Below are 16,915 nucleotides of genomic sequence, written 5' to 3'. Positions count from 1 at the left end.
AGGATCATATGTGAGGTCCATATCTGAAAACATTTCAGTTTTTAAAATTTAAAAGAAAATTCTCAACTCCACAATCCCTGCTCCTAGACCAACCTCCCCAAATAATGATTGTATATGTTTAAAGATAGACAGAATGTGATTAAAGAACAGGGTAGGTAAGAGTTGATGAAAAAACTTTGTTTTTGTTTCTTGAGCCATGCCAACAGTGTGAATTACTTTTAGCTATGCACTCATGAATTACTCCTATAGAGCGTGGGGACCATATGGGATGCCAGAGATTGAATCAGGTAGACAGCATACAAGACAAGTGGTGTATACACTATACTATCTCTCTATACCTAATTAGAGAAATGTTTGAAGCCTAATCTGGAAAGAAAGATTCAGCAACCATTCTGTGCCTAGACTGGCAAGATGCACATATCAGGGATGGCATGCTTTTATAGATGAACTTACAATTCCCATAGACCAGACATAGAATAATAGTTATGCAGTAGTATAGTTTAGTTGTTAGTGGCTTAGTTTAGTTCCTCTGACTCATTTTACTCAGCATAACACTATCCATATCCATCCATGTATAAGAAAATTTATGACTTAATTTTTCCTAAAAGCGGCATAGTAGTCCTAACAATCAAACTTTAAAATGTGCTTGTCACCACTTCATTGACAATAGTGCAAACCACGATGTCATAAAGGAAATAGGAGTGAGAGAAAAAAGAATGCCTATCCCAGAGATATGCAGGGGATAGGAAGTGGGTGAAGTGGGTAATATTGATGGTGGGAAAGTTGCATTGATGAAGGGTAGTGTACATTATATGACTAAAATCCAACTATAAATATTTCTTTAATCATGGTGTTTAAATAATAATAATGTTAAAGATAAATAAATAAAATATTCCTGTCAAGGGGCTAGGAGGCAACCTGGGGACAATGGTGGAGAAATGTTGGCACTGGTAGTGGTTTTTTGATGGAACATAGTATTTTTAATACTCAACTATGAATAACTTTCTAAATCACAGTACTTTCATAAAATGCTTTAGTTATGTTTGTTTTGGAGCCATACCTGGCACTTTAAGGGGTTTCTCCTGTCTCTGTACTCAGGAATTACACCTGAATTACACCTTGGTGCTCAGGGGACCCTAGATGCTGGGCATGAAACTCAAATCAGCTGTGTAAAAGGCAGGTGTCCTACTCTCTATACTATATCTCCAGCCCCTCCAAAATAAAGATTTTAAATTAAAAAGCAACTCAATAAATGTTTATTAAATTAATTAAATTTATCCTGAATACTTTCTGCTGCACATAACATTTCCATTTTGTCAACTCATTCCATCTTTTTCAAAATACTATGTAACTCATGTTTGTAATCATGGTGCTTAAATAAAGATATTATTTTAAAAAATACTATGTAAAGCCCAAGAACATCTTATCTTCCAATCTGAGATTGGAATTTATCTTCCAATCTAAGATGATAAAAGTGGATTTTAAGTAATATGCAACATCATCAAAGAATTCAATCATGTCATACTTTCCCCCTTAATATTGTTCTTTCAGTAAATGGGGGCCGTCTGCACACTTCATTGTGATGCTCCCTGGTATCACATGTCTGGTGATAGTGATCACACAATCTATTTGCAGTGTTCTAGAGATTGTACGCATTATATGGGTAATCTCTTTTATCAACAGGAATCCCAAAGAGCAAAACAAGCCAACAGGACCTCAATGAGCATAAGTGAGTTGCATCAGGGATAAAATATAGAGCTTCACATTTACAAGACAGATTCTTTGCCAGTGACCCATTATTGGGATCCCCCAAGCCAATGTTTATTCATTGAAGTGTCTTGAGAACTGTGAACAGTTTTTGATGCAAATATACACTGTGCTGGAGAAAACGCATCCTGTTTTATAGAAAGAAAGAAAAGGCAATTTTCTTGCATGTAGCTGATCCTGGCTCAATGCTTGGTAACACATATGGCCCCTACCATATGTGTCTGAGAACAGACACAGGAATAAGACCTGAACAATGTCAGATGTGATCTAAGGCAAAAAAATATGTATAGGAATTAGTGCTAGATCAATCTTATTTAAAAGTAAACTAAATGACAAAAAATAAAATAAAAACAACCCTGCCTGCTAGAATAAAATTTTTCTGCAAAACTGTGAATAGTGACATGCCAAGGCAATAAGAATAAACCATAAAAGAAAATAGCTTGGCCATATGAGCAGACAGAAAAAATGGCAAATAAGCCTCAGGTAGTCTGATGTAAGATGATAACACATTACGGGGAAAATGGTACAAATGTGCCTATAAGATAATGGTTTCTAACTATCAGATCTGAATCAGGAGAAAACCTGGAGTTGTTTGAATGCAACCTCCTTTATTCCTAGGGTTATTCTTCAACTTCAATGCAGCAAAAGAAATAAGTCTCACATTATTTTAATTACACATCTCTGAACTTGGATGAAAAATGTAGAAAACAATTTTTTCTCTAATGGTTATAGTACAATTTTCTGTCTATTCTGTTCACATCCTGTATTCTAATCCATTGTCTATGAAGATGAGCCTATTTCTTCTTGCCATAAAGATAGATACACCTCAGTTCAGATGACATAATTAAGGTGGTTACTCTCCAGAAAAACCTTCAAAAGGCCACTGCAATGGCCCACTCAGCTTCTTCGAGATGAACCTATTGCCCTTTTCACTATGGTTAATTAAAATCTGAACAGCATTTAGTACCTGACCTTTTTTACCCATATGTCCTGTGTATATCTAATTTTTTTAATGTTGATCTGAATAAGTTTCCACTTACTGAAATCAAGGAAATCACAAGTATCAATAAGAAACATATTTCATGAAAGAGAAAAGTTCATTATTCTTCATACGCACAAATCATTACAAATCAATTCAACTGTAAAGAGGATTTGGAAGTAAATTCTGGAAGTCACAGAATAATTTACCCAAGTTGAAACTACTTAACAACTCTAATATACACTGACCTATGTCTAGATACTTTTATTTATCAATCAACACAGACATAGAGAACCTGACCAGCTTTCCAAACATTGCTCTTTATTCTTGTGTGGAGTCAACAGATTATAACCTTAAAATCTATGGTGTCTCAACATGATTTTACTGTTATTTTCTATTGTTGGTTTTGTATTTATATTTTACAGAGAAACAGAAAATAGCCAGATATGTTTATATGTTAAGATATGATGAAAACTATTATGGAGAATGAGACCTAACATCACATTTGTAGGCTATAGATCAGAAGAGTCAATGATGTACTTGAAATTCTTGAGAATCAGAGCTGGTAGTATAGATATCAGTGCATGTCTAAAAGTCTGGTAATCATGAGTACATAGGGGAAAAACATTTCATGACATTAAATTCAACTTTATTCTATTCTTTTTTAATTTTTTATTTTATTGAAACCATTGTGATCTACAAAGTCTTTAATTGTTGAATTTCAGTTATACATGAATCAGGGCCATTCCCATCACCAGTGTCAATATCCCTTCACCAATGAACCCAGAGTGCATTTTATATCACCACCCTTTGCCCTCTGGCCTGCCAATATAACAAGCCCATTTAAGTTTAGATTGTTAAAATTTATGTCTCTTGATTATATTGTCATTAACTTTGGCTTGGATATTTAGTTATGTCCTTATTTTTTCTCCACCAATGCTTCTGAGACCACATGGCCCCTGGCTCCCAGCCTTTCTTTTATCCTTCTTAGTTTTATAGAAAAATGCAGGAATATGTGTTAAAACGAAGTAATCCATGTCCCAAGGTTCTATGAAAATGATGGGAGTCCCTATTTAAAAGATAAGAAAAAAGAAAACAAAAGAAAAAAAAGGGGAAGTGTGACAAGTTTTTATTTGTTTTTGCATAGGCATGGCAAAAGTAGGTGAAAATAGAAGGAAATGGTTTGGCCTACAAACAGGGACCGTGAAGCATCCTGCCTTAAGACCAACTACAGTTTCCAGGCATACTAAGATATCTAACCGAAAGTCTTTCTTTGTGGTCCCAGTAAAATTTCATCTTAATCATATTTGTCACAGTCAGGTTTCTGTAGAGACCCTGATTCTTGCACAGATCCTATGTCAAAATCAGGATGTCATTGAGTGTCTTCTGGTTTCATCTCACCATTAGGTGGTAATGCAGGGAACCCTGCCCTGAAAGCAAGTTGTTGCTTTTTCAAAGTTGTTAAGGTGTCATATGAACCTACTTTGAAGCAATTCGGTGCCAGGGCTCAATAAGGGCCTTTCCTGGTATAAGTTAGATTCTTGGTACTGGTGCAGAAAACCATGCTGGTTCCATAAATGGGATCTAAAGTTCACGGCTGAAAGGCTATTGTCCGTGTAAATGAGAATTTTGTTAGGTAGTGAGCTCTAGGCTGAAAGTTTCTTTAATTCAATAATTTAAATATGTCATTCCACTTTTCTTGCCTGGATTGTTTCAAATGGAAGACCTGGTTTAATTCTTATGGTTTTTTTGGTTGTTGTTGTTGTTTGTTTGTTTTTTTTTGGTGGTGGTGGTGGGGTCACAACCGGCAGCACTCAGAGGTCGCTCCTGGCTTTACACTCAGAAATCGCTTCTGGCAGTCTTGGGGAACCATCTGGGATGCTGGAATTCGAACCACTGTCCTTCTGCATGCAAGGCAAAAACACCCTATCTCCATGCTATCTTTCTGGCCCTAATTCTTATGTTTTTTCCTTTATACATGAGGGTTTGCTTCTCCCTGTTTTTTTTTGTTGTTGTTTGTTTTGTTTTTTTGTTTTTACCCTAACATCACTTGCTGAAAACAATTTCTTTACTCTATGTCATGTACTTGGCTCCTTTGTCATAGAGAAACTGCCCATAAATCTGAGTCTTGAAGTTTAACTCAAGACTCTCAATTATGTTCCACTGGTCTATGGTTCTCTCTTTTAATCCAGAATAATGCTTTTTTTTTGTTATTGTAGATGTTTGTAATTCAAAATGGGAAATTCAATTCTTCCTACCTTATTTTTATTAGTATTATTTGGTTACTTGGGTAATTTTCAGTTTCATCCAAATTTTAGTAGTTTGTTTCAACTCTTTAAAGAATGACATTGAAGTCCTAATAGGTATTGCATTGAATCTGTATAATGCTTCAGGTTAGAAAAGTCATTTGACAGTGTTGAGTCTTCCAATTCATGAAAAAAAAAATAGCTTCCCATTTTCTGGTGACCTCTTCTTTTACTTTATTATTTTCACTGTATAAATCTTTCACTTCCTTTGCTATGTATCTGAGGTGTTTGATATTATGGGACACTTGAAATTTTGACTTTTCTTGTAGTTCATTATAAACAGGAATGTCACTGATTTTTATTTATTAATATTGTAAAATATTGTGTTGCTGGGTTAGTTTATTATTTCTAGGTGCTTTTTTCGTGAACTCATTAGGATTTTTCATGTAAAGTATCATGCCTTCTACAAATAATAAATTTGGTGTCTTTTTAAAATTTGGATTCTTTGATATATTTTTCTTGTCTGATTGCTGTGGCAAAGGCTTCCAAATCTATGGTAAATAAAGTGCTGAAGTACTTGTTGCCTTATCTTACAAAGGCCAATAGAGCAAAGTTTTTCTTTTTTTTATTAATATCTTTATTTAAACACCTTGATTACAAATATGACTGTAGTTGGATTTCAGTCATATAAAGAACACCACCTTCACCAGTGCAACATTCCCACCACCAATGTCCCAAATCTCCCCCTCCCCAACCCACCCCCACTGTACTTAGACATGCTTTCCACTTCCCTCATTCATTCACATTGTTATGATGGTTCTCAGTGTAGTTATTTATCTAACTGTACTCACCACTCTTTGTGGTGAGTTTTTTCCTTTACTGCTTTAAAGAGTCCATTTTTCTCTTTGCATTTGCCATTTGGATTACTAATTGGTGTTTTCCTGTTAGGGTCTATTTTGTTTGGAACTCTTTTTTGCCTCTTAGATTTGTAGAGAAGCCTCTTTCCCGAGGGCGGGAAACTTCTCTGCTATTATCTCTTTTACTACTGTTTTTTTTCTTTTCCTCTTTCTTTCCCTTCTGGTATTCCTATATTTCTTTTGTCTTAGTTCATTAAGTACCTAACATTTTTTCCAATGTTTAGTCTCTCCTTTCTTTTTTGACTTCTTTATCACTGTTGGCTTGCAATTTGTCTTCAAATTTGTCTATGCAATTCTCCACCTGTGTAATTCTACTATTATGGCTTGCTAATATGTTTTGTAGTTCCTTTAATCTTATTTGTATGGAGTCATCTTCTGAAAGAGTTCTTTGATTTCGTTGAATTGCTCACCTATAATTTTTTTAATTTACAGGCTAGTGACACCTTGATTTTCATTGCTAAGATATTAAGTGTTGATTTTATGTCCTAATCTATAAGGCTCAGGTGTTTGGGTAGACTTGGAATTTTGCTAGGCTTTCTCGCTCTATCTCCAAATATAGATTTCTTCCTTAGCTTCTCCATTGATCTTTGCATTTAGTGGTTTGGAATACTAGAGTTTCAAGGTGTTTAAAAAAGTGATCTATTGAACTGTTTGTATGAAATTTGGCTCAAGGTATATCATCTTTAGAGGCTATTTTTCTAAACAAGTCATGTTATCTAAGTCCATGTTATCTAACTATGATAAAAAAAATATTGCAAATTAGTGTAGCCATACAGCTTGAGAAAAGGCGGATTGTTGGGAAGGAGGGAGGGTTCCCTGTTTCTGCCCAGACACAAACTTTACTGGCCCCGTGGGACAATCAGAAATGGTGCTGGAATCCAGAAGGCTTAGGAAAAGCCCAAAAGACAGCCTCATTTTCCTTTTGTAGGAGGAATTAGGACAGTATGTTCCCTGTTCTTGTCCAGATACAGACCTACCTGGCCCCAGGAGACAGACAATCACTCTGCCATTTTATTCTATTAGATACTAATCAATAGATTTAATGAATGTCCACACTCATTGAAAAGGGTCATCTCTTGCTCAGTTTACCAATTTGAATATTAATCTCTCTGTAAATATCTACACAGATATACTCAGAAATGTTTAATCAACACTCTGAGAGTATTGACAGACTAGACTCTAGACATTCTTGGCCAAGTCATTTGATATAAAATTGACCATCATAGTTTTCCTGGTAAGGGAAAAAATATTTAGTGCTTATTTGTATACCTCATGAATGACAATATAAAACTGAAGGTTGAAGAATAAACTTGATGAATAAAGAAATGTATGCTAATCCATACTGGATTTATTTTATTTTATGAGTTAACTTATAAGAGACAAATTTCATACATAGAAGATAGTTTCATGATGGCAAAGCTGTGTTTTTTTTATTTCATTAAATCTCCGTGATTTAAAAACTTATTCATAGTTAGGTTTGTAGACATACTATGTTCCAACACTAACCCCACTACTGCTGTCTTCTTCCTTTTACCAGGGAACTTCTTCACTAGTTTCCTTTCATCCACACCCTCATCCCCAGCCTGACAGTCACATTTATCAGTTTGGTTGTTGAAGATTGGATCTATTTCTTTTAGTGTTGTTGACTTTGTGGTTTATATATATATAGTGAAACCAATTCTTTATGCCACCCATGTACTAAGATCCCTAACTCCTTCTCCCTGTTGCTTTCTCTCTCTTTTCTTCTCCTCTAAATTTTTTTCCTCCTCTTATTTGTTCCTTTCTAAACTCTGGGACCAAGGGTGATTTAGGCAACTCCCCTTTCAAACATTGCATTCTTTTGTCCAATTATAGACCAAATATGAATGAACTCAATGTGTTTGTCCATATGTTGGCTAATTTCATTTAAATTTAAGCCTTCCATTTCCATCCATGTTACAGTGAATTGCATGATTACATCATTCTTTACTATTTCACTGTATGTACATATATCACATTTTTCCTGACCCACTTATTTATTGCTGAACATCTCAGTTGATTCCATATCTTAGCTATGATGCAAAATGCTACAATCAATAATGGTGTACATGTTTTATTGAAAGAATATTTTTGTGTCCTGGGGCTAAATCACCAGCAGTAAAATTATTGGGTCATATGGTAAGCAAATATGGATTTTTATTTTAGCCAGTAAGTACCCTGAGTGTACGAGCTTTACTACCATGCTACATGATCTTTGATATATATTAAATTGAACTCAATTTGGGGAATATTTATAATTTTTTTAATTTCAAGCTTATGATTTATTGATCTTTTTTCTTTTTTTATATATATTTTATTTAAACACCTTGATTACATACATGATTGTGTTTGGGTTTCAGTCATGTAAAGAACACCACCATCACCAGTGCAACATTCCCATCACCAATGTCTCAAACCTCCCTCTTCCCCATCCAACCCCTGCCTGTACTCTAGAAGGCTTTCTTTTTTTTTTTTAAATATATTTTTTATTTAAGTAACATGATCATAGTTGGATTACAGTCATAACAAGAATAACCCCCCTTCACCAGTGTAACATTACTCCCTCTCCCCTTTCTATCCCCTGCCTGTTTTCGAGACAGGCATTCTACTACAGTTATTTGTTTTTAAGTTCAGTAAGTTGTATTTTTTTTTCCTTAAATGATAAGAGTAGCTCTCTCGATCCTCTCTTGAGCTGGAGGCTAGCTCTAGCCGGCATGGGGTTGGAGGGGACCCCATGTGGAAGGCCTTTTCCCTAACTTGGGTGCCCAGGGAGCCTTGATAGGCCCCCAGCCTTCCCCTCTTCTGCCCCCGGCCTCTAGGCCTTCTGGGGTGGCAGCCCAGGTGGCCAGACAAGGTGGGTGTCGGGGGGGTCCCTCCTGGATGGGGTCCCAAGCTTTCCCCGCCCTTCTCTCAGCTCTAGGGAGGGAAGGGCACAGGGTGTAGGGCGGGCAGATACTGGCTTCCTGCTCTCTCTCGATCCTCTATTGAGCTGGAGGCTAGCTCTAGCCGGCATGGGGTTGGGGGAGTCCCCATGTGGAAGGCCTTCTCTCTAACTTGGGTGTGCTGGGAGCCTTGATAGGCCCCCAGCCTTCCCCTCTTCTGCCCCCGGCCTCCAGGCCTTCTGGGGTGGCAGCCCAGGTGGCCAGAAATGGTTGGTCGTAGCTTGGGGTATGCTGAGATTTGCTCGGTGGTAATTTCTGACCACTCTACATATGGAAAACTGCGCGGGGACTAGCGCCCCAGCACGCACTGCTTGTATTAAGAGTATTCCTTATCTTTATGCTATGTTTTGCGTATCCAGAATGTCCATTTTGTATTCTGCCCTTTTCACACCCCTTCAAAGCTCATTTTCAGTCCTTAACTCTCTTACCCAAACATCACTAACCCACATTACTCTTTTTAACTTCAGTATTGCACAATCCTAATCACAGACCAAAGCCATGCATTGTGTGTAACAACCCTGAACTGTTTCAAAAGACATAAAATGGACACGTCTGTCTTTAGAATATTTTGTTTTTCCCTGACAACTATAAGTCTTACTAAATATTCTCTTATACAGTGACGATTCTGACCACTTTTTATCATCTCTTTATGAGCTGTTCAACAAGGAATTTTGGTGAAAGAGTCCCCCAGTTTAATGCTTATGATTGAACTATGTCATGGAGATTATTGGACTTGTTCTTATGTCCCCCATATGCACCAATAACGCCACGTGGCATTGCTCCTTTTTTGCATAGGCACATTAAAATGAGAAAATACTATACATACAAATAAGATCCTATCTAATAGAGATTGGAATACACAAATCTTGTAGTGCAAAGGGACCTGAACATTGACATAATGACCTGGCACAGGCCTCAGAAGAAAGGGCATTTTCCATTCACCCCTGAAACAGGGAAGCCATCCACGAAACATCCAGGTTTGTCTATAACATCACCTAGAAGCAATTCTCTACCACAGAAGACCCTAACACTGCTCAGACATCGACCTGCTCAAAAGAGACTTCCCTTAACACTGAGAAGACTTCCCTTAACACTGTTTAAGACCTGCTTACAGGACAGGCTTCCTGCATTGCCCTTTAATGAAACGAGAGGATGCTCCACATCCTGACTTCAATGTAGGATATGCAGATTCCAGGATCTTTAATACAGAAACATGATACCAACAACAGAGACTATGTGAAAAGTGTGTTGGCATTACGGACAATGTCTTGGATTGGAAGATCTAACTTGCCTGGAGCCTAGAGTTGGTCTTATGCCAGGAAACTTCAGGGGTAGGATCTCTTTGTATTTAGGCCAAGGTTATTCCTTTCCATGCCTCTCATATTTTTGGTGGGCCTATGCAAACAACAATTGCCACTCTAACACTGTTTTTACTGTGCTCCTTTGACTCTAATCCTTAAAAAAAATAAAAACCACTTAAAATTTGAGGTTAACAAGCTAATATGCATGTACATGCAAATGTAAAAAATACTGTGCCTCTAATGTTTAAAGAGTTACATAAGTTTTATGGCTTTAGATTGCCTTGTGTGCTGTTAAGAAATATTATAATGTGTTACAATCTGGGGACTTGAGGGACAAAGTAATTGTACATGGATTCTGTTTTATTTATCTTAATGTTCTTTGGCTGAAAGTTCAAAGTCAAGATATCAGCAAGGGGACTTCTGAGAATTATGTTATGGGTGATTGTCCTTCCACTGTAACTTTACCTTGTCCTCTTTCTTTGCATCTTTGTTCTGATAATTCAAAATAAAAAATTAAAAAAAAAGGATAAGAGTAAAAAAATATAGTAAAGGTGTGATAGTGGCAATCGCCGTTGTTTGCATAGGTCCAGAAAAATGGGGAAAATGGAAAAAAATTCATGACCTGATTATAAAAAGGCCTCACCCCAGAAGTTTATTGACATAAAACCGACTCTGGGTTCCAGGCATACCAGACCGTCCAACCCGAGTTATTTTCCATGGTCCCGGTGAAACTTTTTCACACTTTAGCTATTGTTGGTATCAGATTCTTATATTTAAAGACTCTGAATTCTGTGCATTTCTTTAATCGATGTCAGGCTGATGTGGAGTATCCTCTAGTTTCAGCATACCATTAAATGCAGAGTGATCTGCCCTGCATGCAGACTGTTGCTGAGTCGTCTGGGTGTTGGGAGCACTCTTTGGAGTAAGTCAATGCCAAAGCAGTGGTAGGTCTTCCCTGGTAGAGGCTTGGGTCCTGGTAATGTTATAGACAATTGTGGTTGTTTCCATAGATGGTATCCATTGTTCAGGTGTGTGTGGGCGATGCCCATTCTTCTGAGGCCTAAGCCAAATCATTATGCCAATGTTCAAGGTAAAAGGCCTAATTACATTACCAAATTTGTGTCCCCATATCTATTAGGTAAGAACATGTTAAAATGGGAAAATAATATATTTTAACATGCCTATGCAAAAGAGAAGCAGTGCCACAAGATATTGTTGGTGCATCTTGGGACCAACGAATAAAGTCCAACATTCCCCGTAACTTGGTTCAAACATGAAATCTATAAGAGATACTCTTCTACCAGTATTGCTTATAAAACAGATCTCAAAGGAGGAAAATCGAACAATCAAATAACAAATCCAGTGGGCAAAATTGTCACTATATGAGGATGTTTGAAAAGAGTTATAGATGTTAAGGGAATACATCTGAGATATACAAAGGAGATACACGTGTCCCTTTTATGTTTTAGAAATAGTCAAGAGGGAGGGAGGTGTTTCCGACACACCACTTTGGTCTATGAGTTGGACAAGCGAAGAGCACATGGAGCCATGTCCTCCCCTTGTTGCCTGCTGAAGCTTCCGACTCCCCAAGAGGCGTTTGCTTCCTAATTGCTGGAAGTTGAAAGATCACCAGTCCCCTCCCAGCCCATTGTAGGAACAAGGAAGCCTGGGGTCTCTTTTAAATTGCACCTAGACAGAACCCACTTGCAGGTAGGTGTCCAGGAATAACCCTGGGGATGGGGAGGAAGGAGAGAGAAGGCTGTGGGGGGCAGCAATCTTCACCTTATCTTGGCCAAAAAGCCTACAGCATGGAACCTTGCTGTGACGTGTTGCTTGCTGAAGCTTCAGACTCCACCCAAAAAAGTACTGTGAAAGATATGTAATCCACCTTGGCCAAAACAAAAATCATTAGTACAAAAAAATGGTTAAATGTGGGGTAACAAGAGATGGGAGTGGGGGAGTAAAGGAATAAAACGAGCTCCTGGACGGCTTTCAGATTATGACAAGCAGATGAAACACAATGATATCCAAATATTTGCCCCTGCGCAGTTTCACAATGGACAGGTTTAATAAGGAAACTTTCCTGGTAAATTCTAACGCTAGAACCTATTGTGCTGCTATTCCCATCTCGCTGGCTTGCCCAGCCATGTGGCCAGGAAAAGCCCTGGAGTTCCGGAGGAAGGAGTTAGAGGGGTGCTGGGGTGACCCATGTCCCTCACCCCTTCCTAGGGCTGGTTAAAGAGGCTTTTGGCATGGCAGAGGACTGCCAAACGCCATGCTGGTAGAACCTCCTGGCTCCCAGGAAGGAAGGCGATCCTTCCGGAGCTAGAAGGCTGGAAGGTCAGAGCCCCCACCCCAACCCCTCCCTTTGGAGTTGGGAGGGAAATGGGGATTTATGAAAAAAAAAAAAAAACTTTTTGGGGTTTGGGACCACACCTAGTAATGCTCAGGGTTCAATGTTGGCTTTGTTTCCAGGGATTCTGTTGAAGGTTTCAAGTAACAATGTACCAGTTTCAGGGATTGAATAAAGGGCATCTGTATTTAAAACAAATGCGTAAACCTCTGTACTCTTTCTCCAGTCCAAATTGATGCAATTTATCTATTCCATGATGTAGCAAAGGGAAACATGAACAAGCCTAACTGATAAATGTATGAATATATATTGGTTTTTGGGTCATACCTGGTTGCGCTCGGGGGTTACTCCTGGCTCTATACCCAGAAATCGCTCTTGGCAGGATTGGGGAACCATATGGAATGCTGGGATTCGAACCACTGTCCTTCTGCATGCAAGTCAAATGCCCTACCTCCATGCTATCTCTCCGGCCCCTAAATGCACGAATATTAAGTTTATAATGTCATAATAAAATATATTAGGGACTTGAGATGATATAATATGGAGATGCTGATGAGCTAAAGGCAGAAATAAGTTTTTATCAAACTTTGCATCTTGTTTTAAACAAATCAAAGAGATATATGAAAACCAGGTCTATTTCAATAAAAAAATGTTTGATTCTCTAAATTGTATAACATCATAACTACAGAAATGATATTTAATAATCTCTTAATGCTTAAAATGTCATAAAAGCCTTTCTTATTAATAAAAATATAAATCAATCAATAAAAATGGTCTGACCTCTCATGTATGTATTTATGCTAAACACCTTACTTTGTTGTGTGGAAGAGTATTTGCACATCTATCCTAATCTGTTATTTACATTTGTAAGTTGGTAAAATATCCTTAAAATAATATTTCTTTAATTAATTTTAAATTTTATTATCAAGAGGTGATGGCCTTTAAAACAAAAGTGATGATATCTGAAGAGGCCTGATTTCTGTACTTTAAAAAGCTCTAATAAACTTTAGCATTCATTAAATATGTGAAATATAAATTTAGTAAATAATTTTTTAATATTTCTACTCACCCAAATGCATTGTTGTGAAATGGTGGGGAAAAATTTAAATCACTGCAGTGGTTCTGGAGAAGCAGGGGAGAACTGTTAGGAGAGATTTCTCTCAGTTACTGTTTCTATCGGAACCATTTACCACTTGCTCTAGATATCAGTTCCCAAGGAAGGTAGGAGTAGCAAAAAGAATAAAACCAACAAGTGAAGAAAATAGAGAGATGTGGCTTTAGGAACTATTAAATATATTTTTATGTGTTTAATTTGAATATTCTTTTAAATAGTAGGAAGATGTTCAAAACACAGAGATTATTTTTCTTTCAATGACCAGATAATATGTTTTTTTAAATTTTTATTTAAAGACTGTGTTTACAAAGTTGTTCATAATACAGACCCCCCCGATAAAGTTGCATTAATAGTTTAGTTACAGTCATACAATGTATACACAACAACCTTCACTAGTGCACATATCCTGCCACCAATGTCGCTTTTCCCTCACGCTCTCCCTGATGCCCTCTTCCCTCCCACCCACCCTCCACTGCCTTATTCTGGGGTAGGCATTTAACTTTACTCTGTCTTCTTTTTTTAAAATTTGATTTAATTATATTTTATTGAAACCATTGTGATTTACAAAGTCCTTCATATTTGAGTTTCAGGCATGTAATAAATCAGGGCCAATCCCACCACCAGTGTCGACCTCCCTTCCAGAGTGTATCCCAGAGTGTATCCCAACTACCACCCTTTTCCACCCCACCTTCGAGTATATCAGGCCCATTTAAAGTTTAGATAGTTAGAATTTGGGTCTCTTGATTCCATTATTGTTGACTTTGACTTGGATATTTAGTTCCGTCTTTTTTAAAATCTCCACCAATGAACCTGGGACACTTGGTCCTCGCCCCCCATCCTTTCATATTTATGTTTCTCCTCCTCCTTTCAGTTTCTTTCCTTCTCCTCACTATACATTGGGGCCAAAGGTGTTTGAGACAAACTCCCATTTAGACCATTGCATTCTTCATGCATTTATTTTAAATACCACATATAAGTAATATTCTGTATTTATCTTTCTTCTGGCTTCAGATAGTAATATGTAGACAGGTGCAACATGCGTTCTCTTTTAATATATAACACCATTCAATCTTGAGACTTAGCACAAGATTCAATTATAATTCCTCTTTCCAGTTAGCCTGTAGAACCTACAGTGTAGGCATACAGTATGTTTGTTGACTGACCAATGATTTTGCTACTTACAGGTACTTAATACCACTCTCCTTATTTAAGACCAATAACATAAACCTAACTCAATATATAAGTTAAATCATAAGGGAAAAATAAGTTCTTGTGAGAAGCTTGATAGCTAAGCACATCTCTTTAAAGGTATGGCTCATTTGTAATATACTATTCACTCAAGACATGGTGCCATGAAGGGGGGTGTTCTTTTTTTTTTTTTTTGACTGGAACCCCAATCATATATGTAATCATGGTGCTTAGATAAAGAAAAAACATTTTAAAAATGTGGTACCAAATTCCAAATGAATGTCATGGAGTAAAATTACTTTTAAATTTTAATTAGGATACATTTCTGTGCTTTCTAAGACACTATACACATACACACACACACACACATACATATATATGTAAGGACAGCTTTATATGTTTGGTTTATTCATGAATTTAAGGCTCCCAAAACAGTACCAGTATGTTTTATTCAAAATTCTGAAAAATAGATTGAATAAAATCTCACTGGATAAAAAGTATCATTACTAAATATAATCCTTGCTTCTTTCCTACTTCCTATTTCTTCTACTATTTCCAAACTTGTTTTATCCAGAGAAAAATTTTAGTTGATTGTGGATTCCTGAAGGTTGAAATAATGTGTCGACTGACTCACAAATGGTGTGAGATGATATCTAATTGTTGCTCTGATTTTCATTTCCCTCATGATAAGTGATATAGAACATTCCTTATATATCTTTTGGTCATCTATATGTCTTAGTTATCTTATTGAATCGCTTGATTCATCAGTTATCTACTTACCTTTTCAACTACTGATGCTGCTTCTTACAGAGAATACTTTATATTACCTCTCTGAGTTATAGATTATTTATTTGTTAAATGGGTAAGACTATGTTTATTTGAGAAATAAGTGGTATAAAACATGTCAAGCTTTGTTATAGAGTAGATGTTCAGTTATGATTTAGTCTTTTCTTTATCCCAAACCAAATGTTTGCTAAGACATTCTAGAGATTTTACCACCCCCATCCTTCATACACACATATTAACCTTCTCTTAATTACTCTCAGCATTACCCTTATTATTTTTGAATATATATTTTCCAAAATATTGTAATTTTCCTTCAACTTATTTCCACTAAGAAAAATATTTTTAAATACTTTTGTTTGTTTTTGAAAGAAAGAAGGGGGAACACCAAGATGTGCTCAGGGCTTACTCATGATTATGCACTCAATACAGCTTTGGGGGACTTTATGGGATACTGGGGATTGAATTTGGGTTGGCTGCATGTAAGGCAAATGCCCTACCTACTGTGCTGTTTCTCTAGCTCATGTTTATTAAATCTAGAGTTGCTTCTCAAGCACTTCTCTCCAAAATATTTTTGTGTAAGTCTTTTCTTTCACTTAAAAAATACATGATATTTAATCTTTTAGTCTTTTCCTTCAAATACTTTTCTGGTATTTGTATCAGCTACTTAAGACTTTAGTAGAAAAGCCAATTATATAAATTGACTAAAATAGAATAAAAGCAGGAAAGGCATTTAAAAGTATGTAAATTCACATATTTTGACTTACTTAAACACAGACTAATTCTCAAACATTCTCTGCCTCACCTAAAAATGTTTGGTTGCTGTTTTTTGTCTAAATGAATTCAGTAGCAACAACATGCATGTTTCTGTGTGACCTGGAAATTCCCAAGTAATCACTTTTGAGTAGCAGATGTTTAGATAAGCTAACAAGTTCTTAGGGAAATAAATCCTTTTATGATTATTTCAGAAGAGATCTGTATGTTTGCTTCAATACTTCAATTGAATGGCATTCTCAACAGGTAAAAATAAATACATGCAGAACTAGGGTTTAAACCAAGAGAGGGGGTCTGGCACCTATTTTCTACTGACTATATAAAGACAGGCAGAGGGGCTGACCCCAGGATGGGTGTAGGTCAGAAGGGCAGGAAGGGAATCTGCTGGCCCTCTTTTAAAGTCTTGTAAGAGCAAAAATACATGGCATTTTTTAAAAAGACTTGGAAAGAAAGTATTGTAAGAAAGATCACTTCATACATATCATATATACAAAGGTAACATTATTGTGTCATGTGTAGAATCAAGGGCAGGG

This window comes from Suncus etruscus, chromosome 1 (assembly GCF_024139225.1).
Source record: "Suncus etruscus isolate mSunEtr1 chromosome 1, mSunEtr1.pri.cur, whole genome shotgun sequence".
Classification (NCBI taxonomy): domain Eukaryota; kingdom Metazoa; phylum Chordata; class Mammalia; order Eulipotyphla; family Soricidae; genus Suncus; species Suncus etruscus.
This window is presented reverse-complemented; position numbering follows the sequence as displayed.